This window comes from Phoxinus phoxinus (genome assembly GCF_949152265.1).
Source record: "Phoxinus phoxinus genome assembly, chromosome: 15".
NCBI classification, from domain to species: Eukaryota; Metazoa; Chordata; class Actinopteri; order Cypriniformes; family Leuciscidae; genus Phoxinus; species Phoxinus phoxinus.
Genome location: NC_136890.1, coordinates 2,501,248 through 2,518,816, shown reverse-complemented (window position 1 = coordinate 2,518,816; position 17,569 = coordinate 2,501,248). Strand labels below are relative to the sequence as shown.

Below are 17,569 nucleotides of genomic sequence, written 5' to 3'. Positions count from 1 at the left end.
AATTGTAACAGTGTAATTATACATTTAAGTAGTGAGTAATATCAATTAACTAAACACAGCCTACTTACTATAGGGTTAGGGTAGATTAGGATTTGGTTGAGGGTTAGTTACATATAATTATTCATAATTTACTGTTATTACTATGGTAGGCCTAAGCACGTGTAACAAGGACACTGTAAAATAAAGTGTTACCAGAATATCTTCATTTGTGTTCAAATAAACAGAAGTCCTACATGAGGGTGAATAAATCTCTAACCGTTTCACAGTTTGTTACTTGCATACTGTAAATGCTTATGTCTAGATGTTAAACCTGTGCATGTACAGTATATCTACAGCTGGGACTGATCTAATGCTGAATGTCAGTATGACATGTTCCAGTTTCCAGCACAACGATGCGGCTCAGCCAATAGGAGCGGCCGGTTCGAGAGGCATACGGTCAGCATTTATGCCAGATCTGAGCAGATTACTCCAAATCAGATTACTGCATCCCAACCCTGCTATAAAAAGCAAGGTTATTAAAAGCTTAGCTGCATATAATGCCATGCTCTTTTATGAAATGCAGAATGCTAGATTTGTAGTTCTGGTATTTCACGTCCTTTTTAAAGCGCTAATCTGATCGTTCTTAAATGCCAGATGATACTACTACTCAAACACATCCATGGATAATCGTGTCATATGTAAGTAACTGTGTCTCTGTTGGAAGAGATTACATAACTTTGAAATAAATTGCATGATATCTTAAATGCTCCATGTGACATTTTTGTGATTACCACTTGAAAATAAAGTTTATAACTATTGTCTTTAGTATGAACCCATTGAAGATTTATTATTAGAATCCAGTTTTAAGAAATAAACACAAATGGTCCTGCCATGCATTAATGATTTCACACACAGGAGATGTGGCTGTACTTCTTCAAGTCAATTCAATTCACATTTATTTGTATAGCGCTTTTCACATACACCGCAGCTTTACAGAAAATGCATGAGTCCACATTATAATTCAGAGTAGCCTGTTAACAGAGGGAACTGTCCAAGTTATGTATTTCAGAAATGTGCCTACAGGTGAAACTGGAAAATGTATAATATGGTGTAAAAGTTCATTTATTTCAGTAATTCAACTTAAAAGTAGGGCTGTCAAAAGATTAATCGTGATTAATCACATCCAAAATAAAAGTTTGTGTTTACAAAATATATATGTGTGTACTGTGTATAATTATTATGCATAAATACACACACATTCATGTATATATTTAAGGAATAATTGCATTTATATACTGTAGGCTATATACATTTATATTATATATAAATATAACCAATTTTTCTTAAATATATACATGATTGTGTGTGTTTATATATATATATATATATAATTATACACAGTACACACACATATATTTTGTAAACACAAACTTTTATTTTGGATGCGATTAATCGCGATTAATCTTTTGACAGCCCTAATATAAAAGGTGAAACTAATATAGACTCATTACATGCAAAGTGAGATTTTTCAAGCCTTTATTTGTTATCATTTAGATGGCTTACAGCTTATGAAAACCTTTTCACAATATTCTATGAATTTGGGGTTTTCAGAAGCTGTAAACCATAATCATCTAAATTATAACTTGAATAAAGGCTTGAAATATCTCACTTTGCATGTAATGAGTCTATATAATATATTAGTTTCACCTTTTAAGTTGAATTACTGAAATAAATGAACTTTTGCACCATATTATAATTTTTCCAGTTACATCACAGCTAAAAATGTATTTAAAAACAAAGACATGCAATAGCCTCATTACTTTCAGGAAATAAAGCAGCAGTGCTGAGTTGGCGCTGTGATGGTAATAACTGAACGTGATGCTGTGCAACATCTCTCGCGGGATGTTTTATGTGTCGTCGTACACACACACACACACGCTGTACAGAACGTGTCCAGGACAACTGATTCCCTAAAGCCCGCGTCCACCGTGGCTCCTTCACACCCGCACCACCTGAGTCCACACCACAACACGGAGCTAGCATGCTAGCATTAGCAGAGCTGGCGTCGCTGACTCCACCGATCACGTCAAAAGCATCATATTCTGCTAGCAGCATTTTTCTTGTTACAATCAATATATAAAGCATTGTGTTTCTTCATCTAAAGCTAGACTGAACATGAATAGCTGCACTGTTCTTACAGAAAAAACAGGGTTCATACAATGTGCTTAAAGTGCTTGTTTTTGACATTTAAGTCCTGGAAATCCATAGAAAAAATAGTTATTAAGAGTTGTTTAAAGACAAAATATGTTAAATTAGTGTTTAATTTGATTGATAAAACAATCCTTTCACGCAAAATAAACACTGCAGCCCGTCTGATATCGAGTACGAGCGTGATATTGCTCATATAAATATCAAGTAGATATGATACAGCTTTCATTCTTCAGGAGAAAAATGTATAATATATTAATGAGGGGAAAAAAATCTGTTTGAATAACGAACGCAAATACGCAATATCTTTGTCATATCCTTTCAATGGTTAAAGTTACCACAGTGCTGCACTTTATTATTTGTACCGTTTTGTTTTATTAGTTTATTTGTATTTATCTATTTACCTTTTTTAGAATTTGAAGGATAATAAAGATACTGTTAAATAAGTGAGATCTCTGATTGTAGTCCTTGAAAACCCAAACAATAGTGCTTTAAAAGTCCTGAAATTAAATTTTACAGTAGCCTATCTGTATGAACCCTCAAAAAATACAGTAAGCATACTTAACAAGTATGAACATATGAACAAATACAGAACAACCTGTAATGTACAATTGAAAACGGTAATTTACCACTTTTTTTCTTTCTTTTTTTTTACAGTTTAGACCGGTAAATCCAACAGCCCTTTTCTGCTCAATTGTAATTAATTATATTATAATAACACTAAAGATAAAAAGAAAACCACATGATGAATTTCACGATCGAGGGAAATACTGATATATAAAAGATGCACCATCATGCGTGACTAAAATAATACAACATTAATTTAACAACATAAGATGTAACATAAAACCCTAATAACTGATAACAAAAAAAAACTAAGACACAATTATTCAAATTAAATTTGATTACATAGACATTTAACAGTATTTTACTGTAAAATAACATGAAATGTAAGTTTAGATCTATTACACATCTATTAACTTTCTGTTGACCAATCAACAGGTTTCTACTGCCGCATTTTTACAGTTAAAAGTACACACATTTCTCTTACAGTGTGGCTATTCTAATTTGATGCAGATTATTAATTCAACAAAGACATTGAGCTGACTCCACATTCAGCGTCTGTAGTAAATCCTGATTTAATGTCCAACTCTTATATTTGTCCCATCATCATATTGATAATATCTGTCCTTGACTAAAACAATACTGGTTAAACCTGAAACTGAACAAATGCACACTTTAAAATAAAGGGTGGGTTTTCACAGTTATGCAAAGAGGAACCATTGATTTAAAGTCGCCCTGTGGTGAAAATCCAGCTTTTAATGTTGTCTATGTGTCTATGTGGTGTTTTTAATCTGCTTTAACACACACCATGTGTAAGTTTATAAGTGGACAGCATTGCTGAGTATTTTCTGCTTAAAACTGCAGTGAACCAAAGACAGTCTCAAAAACACGGCTTGAAATCGCTGGTGTTTCTGACGTCACACACTACCTTGTAACCAATCAGATCAACGTGTGATCGTCAACCAGTGGATCTCTGAGTGAGTGAGTGAGTGGAGGCGGGGCTCATTTGCATATTCATAGAACCTCATATACTAAATTAGGCAAGTGTGTCGAGTGTACGATATTTCAAGGCATGAAAACATTATTTTCAAGGAATTTTTTTAATATGTAATTAAAGATGAGTTTTAAGGGATAAAATTATTGACCACAAGGGGACATTTACAAATCTAAAGAACATTTTCCCACTAACAACCTTTTGAGCAATGAAAGGATGATGATGCAGATAAAAACATTTATGGTTTATGTTTTCAATCCGAGTCTCCTGGGTTGGTACAGTACTTGTTTTTGGGATGTTGTGCCTCCTCGTAGAGCTGGATCTGCCGAGGCCGCAGTCTCCCTGGTAAAGTCTGAGTTAGAGATGCAAGGGCCCAATAAAGCCTGTGGGTAATTGATCAGGGTATATTGTGTTCTAGTCTCTAAGTAACAGCGAATCTCCACGGAGGAACATCTCAGTCAAGCTGCCGGTGATAATGAGCTGTGGGTTTGAGATCCTCCTTTAGACGCTTTCTCGGTCCCTCGCCGACTTGCCTTTCATTTGTTCCCCCTCTTCTCTCTGTGACAGGCCTCGCATGTCGCCTCGCTAAACCCAATCCCGAGGGATTTGCTCTCGTGAGTGTTGTTGAGAGATGTAGTAAACCAAAACAAGTGTATGATGCAACGAACATGCTGAGAGATCTGATTTTAATCTCGTTTCTTTTAGCAGACCTAAATATTCATATACTCAAAGATTTTCAAGTAATTTCACTGGTGCACTAAATAAACATTATGCCTAGAAATCGTTGGAAAAACAAATATTGTAGTTTTACATTACTCTACATCAAGCTAAATTATTTCATCCAGCCATTTTATGTTTGTCTTATAAACTTTTTACCATGCTTTCATCATTTATTTGTGCTACTTTTAACGTTTTAGCCCAAACTTTTAATCTTAAATCATAAAACCCACCATAAAAAATGTATTTATTAAATGTTCAGAAGTATTTAATCTAGATTAATAATGAAATAATCACAAACCAGTTCAATATTTTTTTGTAAATACTGTATATATTAGTTATTTACTGGCATTTATTTATTAATTTTTTATCAAAAATGACCTGCAGATGTGGCAACATTTCCACACCGAACAATTACTCCAATAGGTTTTTGTAAAGTTACTGTACTTGTTTTACCAATGAGAAAACTGTATTGGTGAAGAAATTGAGACGATATGTGAGACATAATAAGTTAATAAAAAAATAAAGGTGAATATCAATCATGAACAGAATCTAATCAAGCTGAAATTTGATCAAAATTTGCAAAAAGTGTGAAACTATGTACAACTATTTAATTGTGTAAGGATGCAGATTCTCGCTGTGAAATCAGCCTCACTAAGATGCCAATGGAGGAAATGTAATATCACAAACTGCTATTAAAAACAACATATCATTTCAAAAGTGGTGATTAGATTTTTCACCTTCAGGAAAAAAAAAATTATTTCTCCTGTGATTTATCTAGTGTTAGTGGACAAATTACTAATAGTAAAGAGTAGTGTGTTTAAATGTCTAATTATGGAATTGAACAATATGTGGTTAAATAGTGATGTTTATCACTTTTAAAAATGCTAAATAATAAGATATAAAGAGAATGCAGGCTTCAGATTGCAAAAGTGAATTACCCAGAGGGAATTTGAATCGATTAATTGAAAGGAACGCTGTGAATAAAGGAGGAGAGCTGAAGTGTGATCTTTGATGAGAAACGGGTAAATCTGGTATAGGCGTCCACCAAATGAGTCTTTGCCATCAAACAAGGCGGTGTTTAACAATCCCTCTCAGTTAGGAGGGTCTGTAATGTTTTGAGGACAGTGCTCACATTTACACTATATATGCATCCCTTGTTGGGCCACTTGTGCTTCAGGTAAGGACTCAAAATGATGTTTATCTGCTTATCCTCTGGACATTTTTTCCATGCAATCCTGAAAGGAGGAATATGGTTTATGCGAGTAGCCATTACTGGGCTGTTCCTGGTGTTGAGGAGTGGCTGTATGTGATAGTGACCCGAGCGGTCACAGGGAGAATCACACCAGGCATCCGTTTATAGGTCGTCCGAAAATAAGTTTAATGCTTTAAAGGAAAGGAAGTGCCAAAGATCCATACAACAATGGATAAGAGCAAAAATAAAAACAAAGGTTACACAAAAACACTTGTCTTTCCCCTCCTATAATTGTGAATTACCATTGTCAGATAGTAAACACATGCACACACATATTGACACACATTCCTGTTACCCAGTGTTCATTCCCACTACACAGTGTTCATTCCCGTTACCCTGTGTTTATTCCCATTACCCAGTGTTCATTCCTGTTACCCAGTGTTTATTCCCGTTACCCAGTGTTTATTCCCGTCAGCCAGTGTTCATTCCTGTTACCCAGTGTTCATTCCCATTACACAGTGTTCATTCCCGTTACCCTGTGTTTATTCCCATTACCCAGTGTTCATTCCTGTTACCCAGTGTTCATTCCTGTTACCCAGTGTTAATTCCCGTTACCCAGTGTTTATTCCTGTTACCCAGTGTTCATTCCCATTACACAGTGTTCATTCCCGTTACCCTGTGTTTATTCCCATTACCCAGTGTTCATTCCTGTTACCCAGTGTTCATTCCTGTTACCCAGTGTTAATTCCCGTTACCCAGTGTTTATTCCTGTTACCCAGTGTTCATTCCTTTTACCCACTGTTCATTCCTGTCACTCAGTGTTTATTCCCGTTACCCAGTGTTTATTCCCATTACATAGTGTTTTTCCCGTTATCCAGTGTTCATTCCCGTTACACAGTGTTCATTCCCGTTACCCAGTGTTCATTCCCGTTACCCAGTGTTCATTCCTGTTACCCAGTGTTCATTCCCGTTACCCAGTGTTCATTCCCGTTACCCAGTGTTAATTCCCGTTACCCAGTGTTCATTCCTGTTACCCAGTGTTCATTCCTGTCACCCAGTGTTTATTCCTGTTACCCAGTGTTTATTCCTGTCACTCAGTGTTTATTCCCATTACCCAGTGTTCATTCCTGTCACCCAGTGTTTATTCCTGTTACCCAGTGTTCATTCCTGTCACTCAGTGTTTATTCCCATTACCCAGTTTTCATTCCTGTCACCCAGTGTTTATTCCTGTTACCCAGTGTTCATTCCTGTCACTCAGTGTTTATTCCTGTTACCCAGTGTTCATTCCTGTCACCCAGTGTTTATTCCTGTTACCCAGTGTTCATTCCTGTCACCCAGTGTTTATTCCTGTTACCCAGTGTTCATTCCTGTCACTCAGTGTTTATTTCCGTTACCCAGTGTTTATTCCCATTACCCAGTGTTCATTCCTGTTACCCAGTGTTCATTCCCATTACCCAGTGTTCATTCCCGTTACCCAGTGTTCATTCCGGTTACCCAGTGTTCATTCCCGTTACCCAGTGTTTATTCCCGTTACCCAGTGTTTATTCCCGTTACCCAGTGTTTATTCCCGTTACCCAGTGTTTATTCCCGTTACCCAGTGTTCATTCCCGTTACCCAGTGTTCATTCCCGTTACCCAGTGTTAATTCCTGTTACCCAGTGTTCATTCCCGGTACACAGTGTTCATTCCCGTTACCCAGTGTTCATTCCCATTACCCAGTGTTCATTCCCGTTACCCAGTGTTCATTCCCATTACCCAGTGTTAATTCCCGTTACCCAGTGTTCATTCCCGTTACCCAGTGTTCATTCCTGTTACCCAGTGTTCATTCCCGTTACCCAGTGTTCATTCCCGTTACCCAGTGTTAATTCCCGTTACCCAGTGTTCATTCCTGTTACCCAGTGTTCATTCCTGTTACCCACTGTTCATTCCTGTCACTCAGTGTTTATTCCCGTTACCCAGTGTTTACTCCCATTATATAGTGTTTTTCCCGTTATCCAGTGTTCATTCCCGTTACACAGTTTTTTTCCCGTTAACCAGTGTTCATCCCTGTTACCCAGTGTTCATTCCTGTTACCCAGTGTTCATTCCCGTTACCCAGTGTTCATTCATGTTACCCAGTGTTCATTCCTTTTACACACTGTTCATTCCTGTCACTCAGTGTTTATTTCTGTTACCCAGTGTTCATTCCTGTTACCCAGTGTTCATTCCCGTTACCCAGTGTTCATTCCTGTTACCCAGTGTTCATTCCTGTTACCCAGTGTTTATTTCCGTTACCCAGTGTTTATTCCCATTACCCAGTGTTCATTCCTGTTACCCAGTGTTCATTCCCATTACCCAGTGTTCAGTCCCGTTACCCAGTGTTCATTCCGGTTACCCAGTGTCCATTCCCGTTACCCAGTGTTCATTCCCGTTACCCAGTGTTAATTCCCGTTACCCAGTGTTCATTCCTGTTACCCAGTGTTCATTCCTGTCACCCAGTGTTTATTCCTGTTACCCAGTGTTTATTCCTGTCACTCAGTGTTTATTCCCATTACCCAGTGTTCATTCCTGTCACCCAGTGTTTATTCCTGTTACCCAGTGTTCATTCCTGTCACTCAGTGTTTATTCCCATTACCCAGTTTTCATTCCTGTCACCCAGTGTTTATTCCTGTTACCCAGTGTTCATTCCTGTCACTCAGTGTTTATTCCTGTTACCCAGTGTTCATTCCTGTCACCCAGTGTTTATTCCTGTTACCCAGTGTTCATTCCTGTCACCCAGTGTTTATTCCTGTTACCCAGTGTTCATTCCTGTCACTCAGTGTTTATTTCCGTTACCCAGTGTTTATTCCCATTACCCAGTGTTCATTCCTGTTACCCAGTGTTCATTCCCATTACCCAGTGTTCATTCCCGTTACCCAGTGTTCATTCCGGTTACCCAGTGTTCATTCCCGTTACCCAGTGTTTATTCCCGTTACCCAGTGTTTATTCCCGTTACCCAGTGTTTATTCCCGTTACCCAGTGTTCATTCCCGTTACCCAGTGTTCATTCCCGTTACCCAGTGTTAATTCCTGTTACCCAGTGTTCATTCCCGGTACACAGTGTTCATTCCCGTTACCCAGTGTTCATTCCCATTACCCAGTGTTCATTCCCGTTACCCAGTGTTCATTCCCATTACCCAGTGTTAATTCCCGTTACCCAGTGTTCATTCCCGTTACCCAGTGTTCATTCCTGTTACCCAGTGTTCATTCCCGTTACCCAGTGTTCATTCCCGTTACCCAGTGTTAATTCCCGTTACCCAGTGTTCATTCCTGTTACCCAGTGTTCATTCCTGTTACCCACTGTTCATTCCTGTCACTCAGTGTTTATTCCCGTTACCCAGTGTTTACTCCCATTATATAGTGTTTTTCCCGTTATCCAGTGTTCATTCCCGTTACACAGTTTTTTTCCCGTTAACCAGTGTTCATCCCTGTTACCCAGTGTTCATTCCTGTTACCCAGTGTTCATTCCCGTTACCCAGTGTTCATTCATGTTACCCAGTGTTCATTCCTTTTACACACTGTTCATTCCTGTCACTCAGTGTTTATTTCTGTTACCCAGTGTTCATTCCTGTTACCCAGTGTTCATTCCCGTTACCCAGTGTTCATTCCTGTTACCCAGTGTTCATTCCTGTTACCCAGTGTTTATTTCCGTTGCCCAGTGTTTATTCCCATTACCCAGTGTTCATTCCTGTTACCCAGTGTTCATTCCCATTACCCAGTGTTCATTCCCGTTACCCAGTGTTCATTCCGGTTACCCAGTGTCCATTCCCGTTACCCAGTGTTTATTCCCGTTACACAGTGTTCATTCCCGTTACCCAGTGTTTATTCCCGTTACCCAGTGTTCATTCCCGTTACCTAGTGTTCATTCCCGTTACCCAGTGTTCATTCCCGTTACCCAGTGTTCATTACCGTTACCCAGTGTTCATTCCCGTTACCCAGTGTTCATTCATGTTAGCCAGTGTTCATTCCCATTACCCAGTGTTCATTCCTGTTACCCGGTGTTCATTCCTGTGACTCAGTGTTCATTCCTGTTACCCAGTGTTCATTCCTGTTACCCAGTGTTCATTCCTGTTACCCAGTTTTCATTCCCGTTATCCAGTGTTCATTCCTGTTACCCACTGTTCATTCCTGTCACTCAGTGTTTATTCCCGTTACCCAGTGTTTATTCCCATTACATAGTGTTTTTCCCGTTATCCAGTGTTCATTCCCGTTACACAGTGTTCATTCCTGTTACCCACTGTTCATTCCCGTTACACAGTGTTCATTCCTGTTACTCAGTGTTCATTCCCGTTACACAGTGTTCATTCCCGTTACCCATTGTTCATTCCTGTTACTCAGTGTTCATTCCCGTGACTCAGTGTTCATTCCCGTTACCCAGTGTTCATTCCTGTTACTCAGTGTTCATTCCCGTTACCCAGTGTTTATTCCCGTTACCCAGTGTTCATTCCCGTTACCCAGTGTTTTTCCCGTTACCCAGTGTTCATTCCTGTGACTCAGTGTTCATTCCCGTTACCCAGTGTTCATTCCTGTTACTCAGTGTTCATTCCTGTTACTCAGTGTTTATTCCCGTTAACCAGTATTCATTCCTGTTACCCAGTGTTCATTCCTGTTACCCAGTGTTCATTCCCATTACCCAGTGTTCATTCCCATGACTCAGTGTTCATTCCCGTTACCCAGTGTTTATTCCCGTTACCCAGTGTTCATTCCTGTTACCCAGTGTTCATTCCTGTTACCCAGTGTTCATTCCTGTTACCCAGTGTTCATTCCCGTTACCCAGTGTTTATTCCCGTTACCCAGTGTTTATTCCCGTTACCCAGTGTTCATTCCTGTTACCCAGTGTTCATTCCCATTACCCAGTGTTCATTCCCGTGACTCAGTGTTCATTCCCGTTACCCAGTGTTTATTCCCGTGACTCAGTGTTCATTCCCGTTACCCAGTGTTTATTCCCGTTACCCAGTGTTCATTCCCGTTACCCAGTGTTTATTCCCGTTACCCAGTGTTCATTCCTGTGACTCAGTGTTCATTCCCGTTACCCAGTGTTCATTCCTGTTACCCAGTGTTCATTCCTGTTACCCAGTGTTCATTCCTGTTACCCAGTGTTCATTCCTATTACCCAGTGTTCATTCCTGTTACCCAGTGTTCATTCCTGTTACCCAGTGTTCATTCCCATTACCCAGTGTTTATTCCCGTTACCCAGTATTTATTCCCATTACCCAGTGTTCATTCCTGTGACTCAGTGTTCATTCCCATTACCCAGTGTTCATTCCTTTTACGCAGTGTTTATTTCCGTTACCCAGTGTTTATTCCCGTTACCCAGTATTTATTCCCATTACCCAGTGTTCATTCCTGTGACTCAGTGTTCATTCCTGTTACCCAGTGTTTATTCTCATTACCCAGTGTTCATTCCTGTTACCCAGTGTTCATTCCTGTTACCCAGTGTTCATTCCCATTACCCAGTGTTCATTCCTGTTACCCAGTGTTCATTCCTGTGACTCAGGTCCCAACCACACTACTGCGTTTTCGTTTAGAAACGGAGACCTTTTGCTACGTTTGCACCTCCCGTCCAGACTAATACGGCAAAAACGAAGACCTAAAACGGAGAAGTTTAGAAACGCTGCCAACCCCATTTTGCGTTTTGAATCTCCGGAGGGCGTTTTAGTGAAGACGGGTCAAAACGGAGGACTTTAGAAACGATGACGCAGAGGCTCACGCTCGGCTCTATGATTGGGTGTCATCAGTCATGGCGTATCCTTCTCTGATTCGTCAGCCACCCATCACATGACCCGTCCCCGGAAGAAAACATACAAAAAGAGCCTGGACTACGCAAAGTTAGTGACAGCAACATGGATAATGAATTACAAGTGTTACTGACTTTGATGTCTTTGCTAGCAGCTGTTATGCAAGTAAATTCTGCATTTTACAATGCTGTAACTGCCTACATGTGCCTGTGTACACCGGCATGCGCATGCCCAGTCAGGGTGCCTTTTAAAAATCACTTTGAGACTACTTAATTGGGTCATTTAAAATGACTTCATTCCATGATGTTGAGGTTACTTCTACTTGAACAAGTTATGTTTGTTTAACTTAATTGATTCATGTGGGGCCGATGTACACTATTAAATCATGTAAATCCAACACACTTTTTTTGACTATTAAAAAGTAAGTAAACAACTATTTCCGCTTTACATCGTCAAAATCAAACTTGGTGAAATTAAAGGTACATCTTTGTGTGACAGTGTCCAGTTTGTAAGCTTGATAACTGATGAAAATAAACCTGACTATTAAAACATTAATTCAAAAAGAATATATTTTGTTTAAGTTGTTTCTGTCTTCAGTTATCATTTTGGGAAAAAATAAAAAATTCGTAAAAACACTAATTTGATTAAATTTGTAATTGGTTTTAATAAATAGAACATTACATAGTGTAAAAATACAAAATAGGATTGTATTTGGTCTATCTTTTTTATGTAATGTTTATTTAACCAGAAAAATTAAGTGTAACAAAGACATACATTTACATTTGATAGGCTATATAAAAGAGGACTTTGCCTCCTCATTGTAAAACACCACTGCTTTTTTTGCCTACTCTTTTATGAGTAGAGTAGCCTATTGTGAATTCGGACATAGCCTACTTCTTTTGTCACTGTTTGCAAATGCTTACTATATGGAAGTATGTGATGCAGCCACCATCACAGCAGTGTTTACTTCTTCTTTTTTGTCATTTGATCCAAAAGTAATTTAATATAACGTATACGGTGGCAATAAATATACATACATTATGTATACATAAAAAAAATTTAAATATAAAAAACGTTTCAGGATTTACGATGCAGATGACCGTTAAAACATCAAATATCAAAAAATATCAAACCCGTGATTTCGCGCCAAAACAGTCGAATCAGTTGCGTGGTGACGCAGGCGCAGCGTGGGGTTTCCCAGCCCTGAGAGCAGGGTCACTCACCGCGCCCATCTCTGCTGTCTGATGGCCGGAGCGAGAGCCTGACACACGGAACGCAGAAGAACCACTCCAGCACCGGAGAACGACGCGCGTGGGACGTACAGAAAGGCTAAATTTGGACCGAGCGTTTGTTGGTCATATTTACCACAAGGCGTTTTGCGTGAAGCTTGCGTTATTTGGGCAAGAATCGGCGCGGTTGCAGCTGTCGCGGCTGCGGGTTCGGGGAGTGCCGCTCTCCGGTGACTGACTGACGGACTGTCTGCGGGTCGGGCAGCTGTGGAGCCCTCTTCGCTGTTTACAGTCAATGATACACACACAACGAACTGTTCCGACAAAACACAGGTCAGTGTTTATCTTCTCTTTAACGGTCGCCTGATTGCCTGTCGTAGGGTTCGGCTGGGGTGGGGGCCGCTGCTGGACTCACACAAACACATTTAACACTCACAGTGGCTTTATTTGTCAATATGTGCAGCAAATATCAAATTACTAGGCCACTTAAGTGGTTTAGTATGTGTTAACTTCCTCAAATCACGGTCATGTGGCAGAGATGTGCTGTTAGCTGACTAGCAGCACTCATAATCGGGCTCCATATTCATGTTAAATACTGTCAGGTGATTTCTGCTGTCGGGCACTCGCATTTCCGTTACAAGGCTGTTAAACGGTCTCTTCGTTTGAATTTTTAAATTTAAACTGGTTTGCGGGGTATTTTAAGGCGGCATTGGTGCAAATGATGAAATGGACAGTGAAGATGGAGGATAAAGCCAAACTAACGTTACCTCCCCCACTTCACTTCATCATGGAGTCGCACTGTTTGTGCGTTTAAATATCATCTTTCTCCATGATAAATCCTCGATGCAGCACTCACACACCGGACTCCCCCGGATGTGTGTGTGTGTGTGATCGAAGTGCTTCTTTGATTGGTTTTTAACCCTGAGCCTGTGCTTTTAACGACCTTAAACGGGAGTTAATGGGATTTTCTCGATCTGTTTAACGTGTGTGTGTTGTGTACGAGTGATTTACGGTTGTGTTCGTGGCGGAAATGTCAATGAGGAAGAGCAGCATCAGTGTGTTTCATCACAGTTCACAATCATATTGCTGTGATTGTGTGTAATAATGCCGGTGTCCGTTTAAAGCGCATCTACTGTCCTGCTGAAACATGTACGCGGGCGCGCGCGTGTGCGTGTGTGTGTGTCAGCACTAGTGTGTTTATGTGCTGAGGGAGTGTGTGTGTGTGTGTGTGTGTTCACGGCCTACAGCTGCTGCAGCCAACAAGATGGCGACTGATGAAGACACAGCCCTGCCTCACACACACTCACACACATCACGCGTGCTCTCATACACTGCTAAAAAAATTACATATATACATTACATGCATATACAGCTGACACTCAAGTCACTTGTATATCTTACCACACGTACAGTTATACATCTGAAACATTAATGCTCTCAAATATGATTTCTGTAAACCACAGATCACCGTCCTGCAGTTTTCCTGTAGTTTCGGGAATCTTGGCGATATAATTGACTGGTTTCAGTTTCATTCAGTGTGAAGCTGAACTCTGCAGGGTATATATGAATCACACTTTACACACCTGATTATTAGTCACTATGAAATCAAAATGGACTGGTTTTTATGGAATATTGCAGTGTTTTCTTTTTATTATATATATGATTTATCCATTTAATTCATGTTCCGTCTTGAATCAGAATATCTTCCTCTTGATGCTTCTCTTCTCTGATGACGTGGGCGGGGCAACCTGTCACTCACATGAGATCAGCCAATAGCAATCCAATCAAATTTCCCACAGACAAAATTAAGCCCCGCCCTACATTTGTTCTTGTTCCAGAAGTGCTTCACTCGGATATAGAGTCTAAGTCCCTCCCCTTCCGGTGGACCTTATTTCGGAAAAATGTTGTATGGTAGTCAATGGCGAGAGACAACAAATATTTTAAATTGTGCCCTGAATTACACATATGATGTTTGTCAATTTAAAAGATAGGCTACATTTTAAAGTCAAGAAAGTCGCAGTTTGATGTAAAACTGTTGAGGTATAAGACTGTGAAAATACGTAATTACAAAGACTACAAACCCAAAAGGCGCACATGTGACGTCATACCTTTTCCCGCAAAGAAATAAAGACAACGTTACTGAAGCCGACGTTACTGAAGCCAACGTTACTGAAGCTAACGTCTGTCATGTTTTCTACAGTCGTACGTTATAATCGTAACGTTACGCCGTGATGCCGGAGTGTGTTGTACCAGACTGCACACACACGAGCAACGGTGACGTATAGTGCGAGTCTGCGAGACCAGAGATGAAGTTCATTGAGTGCTTTTCACATAAAACTAAACGTTACTCTTCAGTTTTATGACAAACTGCGACTTTCTTGACTTCCATAATTATCTTTTAAATTGACAAACATCATATGTGTAATTCAGGGCACAGTTTGGACAGAATAAAAAGATAAGTTGTCTCTCGCCATTGACTACCATACATATTTTATCCGAAATAAGGTCCCATGAGCCGGAAGTGGAGGGGCGGGGCTTAGGCCCGCTATACGGCACAGAAGAAAAGACAAGCGCAACTTTCATTTTGTCGACTTGAAAACACAATCACTATGAAAGGATTCCCATGGAAGTTTAATATATATATTTTTTAGCACTAATAATAATAATTTCAGTCTATTATGTATACAAGTATCAATATCATTCACACAACTAAATCTGTATTACAGACAATAAATGGACAAAGCATTTCTGGTGCATTTTCTTTTCTGGCTGTGCACAAAAATAAATATACAGTCAGTGTAGTTGTGACTAACAAATGTCTGCTTCGTAATGAATCTGGTGTCAAGAGACTTGACTGATTTTTCTGATTGAGTTAGTCCTCACACCAAGGCAAATATTTAGTGTGGAAATTCTGTCCAATAATCATTTTAATTTAAAAGAACAACCATTAATGCGGCTTTTCAGACCGACACAAGCGTTCACATGCTTTCAGTAAGATGGATTTATTTTATTTTTATGGAGAGGTAATTTCATTTCTTTTCAGTACGGTAAGATTCTTGATTTTGGTCACGTGACTCGCGTCCGAATCCGCCGCTGTTACATAAAACTATGACGTGATGGCGCTCACGAACACACTACTATTTTCTGTGTTGTTTTATAAACCTGGTGAATACAAAAATCTGAGCGACTGAAACATGTAAATAGCGTTTGACTGTAAGCGCCACCTATTATCAGAGAGTGAATCTGCATGTTCATTCAGTCATAATGTCTTGAATATCAGTTATGTCTCATATCTATAATCTGATCAATGTGCAAGATGTGCCATGAAAGACACATGTAGTGTAAGTACTGTACTATAACTATAATATAAGCAGATACATGGAAAACAAAGCTGTATCGATTTAGTAAACTCTCAGAATCTGCTGCTACAAAATTTGACATGACTAATTAGATTATGTTTTCAGCTACCAATAAGTATTAAGTTCTGTCAGCTGCGTTTAATACATTTTAAATAGCAATTTTTGCACAAAAAAAGTCTGAACATTGATAGACCTGCACATCTGTCATGTTTAGAGGGATTTGAGCTGTAAGGTGGGCTGCGCTTTGTCTCTTATGTAACAAAACGCCAGCGTCAGAATGAAATAAAAGCCCTGCAAACATTCACAGGACACTCATGAAAGAGAGCAAACAAAGTCTCAGAAGAAAACCCTTTCCTTTATCATTTTTAAACCGTCTTAAATCCCTCCAGGGCGCTTGATTCTCGTCACCAGTCCACAGAAAGTGTCAAATATGAATTGGCATGAAGTTACTGCACTGTAAAAAGATTATTGAAGTACATTTTAGAAGAGAACTTTATTTCAGTCTTACATTTACTAGCAATTTCTGAGTGAAAATCGTTTCTACACCAGAGTCCTGCTCCCTTACGCCCGGAGATGTAAATGTCTCGTAACCCAGTGCCGCGTTCTCAGGGGGTTTTAGCGGGGAACATTGGTGCAAATGTTGTCTTTTATGGTTAATTTTCTATTTTAGGTCAGCTACTGTCATGGTGGAACAACAGTCAAGCTGAGCAACAGTGTAACCATCGACTTGTTACTGCAAGACCAGCGCAAAAGCGTTCATCTGTATATTCAAACGGACCACATGTTGGCCATGTGCTCGCATACTTAAAGTATCTTTTCTACCCGTAAAGTCAAAAGTCATTTGAAGCAGCTCAAGTGAATGAGACATTGTGCTTCTCATTGAGCTTTGAAGTCCCCCTGTAGTCAATTTTCTGCCTTAACTCATCTTTGATCACCAAAATGACATATTTAAGCGTTTTTTCCTTGGAAAAAAACAAAATATCTCGAATGTAACTCGACACCATCGCCTCATTTAGTATACGTTGTTCTATGAATATGCAAATGAGCCCCACCTCCATTGACTCACTCAGCTCAGAGATCCACTGGTGGACGATCACACGTTGATCTGATTGGTTACAAGGTAGTTTGTGACGTCAGAAACACCAGCGATTTCAAACCGCGTTTTAAGACTGTCTTTGGTTCACTGCAGTTTTAAGCAGAAAATACTCAGCAATGCTGTCGACTTATGAACTTACACATGGTTTGTGTTAAAGCGTATTAAAAACACCACATAGACACATAAACAACATTAAAAACTTGATTTTCACCACAGGGCGACTTTAAAATTGGTAAAATTGGCATCATTACAATATGCAAGAAGATGCATGTAAAGCTTGTGGATATCTGTTGCGTTTTCCCCCCTGATCTCTTTTTATCCCACTTCATGTTTTCAGCCGCGGCTCTGAATGGGATTAAATTGTTCCCGTCTGTAGATGGCGGCTTTTAGGATTATGGGTTTGGTCAGTGATAGTGCTGATTTGACTCGTGTCTGTTTTATCCAGCTGTCTCTACAGTTGACATGTCCTTTCAGC

At 39.5% G+C, this 17,569-nt stretch overlaps 1 protein-coding gene across 1 annotated transcript in view; it reads left to right on the top strand.

Annotated features, from left to right (window-relative positions):
• Positions 1–12,289: 12,289 nt before the first annotated feature.
• Positions 12,290–17,569, top strand: part of gnb1a (guanine nucleotide binding protein (G protein), beta polypeptide 1a) — a 47,125-nt gene continuing 41,845 nt past the window's right edge. The window contains exon 1 of the mRNA XM_079638346.1: positions 12,290–12,972. The gene's annotated coding sequence lies outside the window, so the exon portion shown is untranslated. The remainder of the gene's footprint in view (positions 12,973–17,569) is intronic.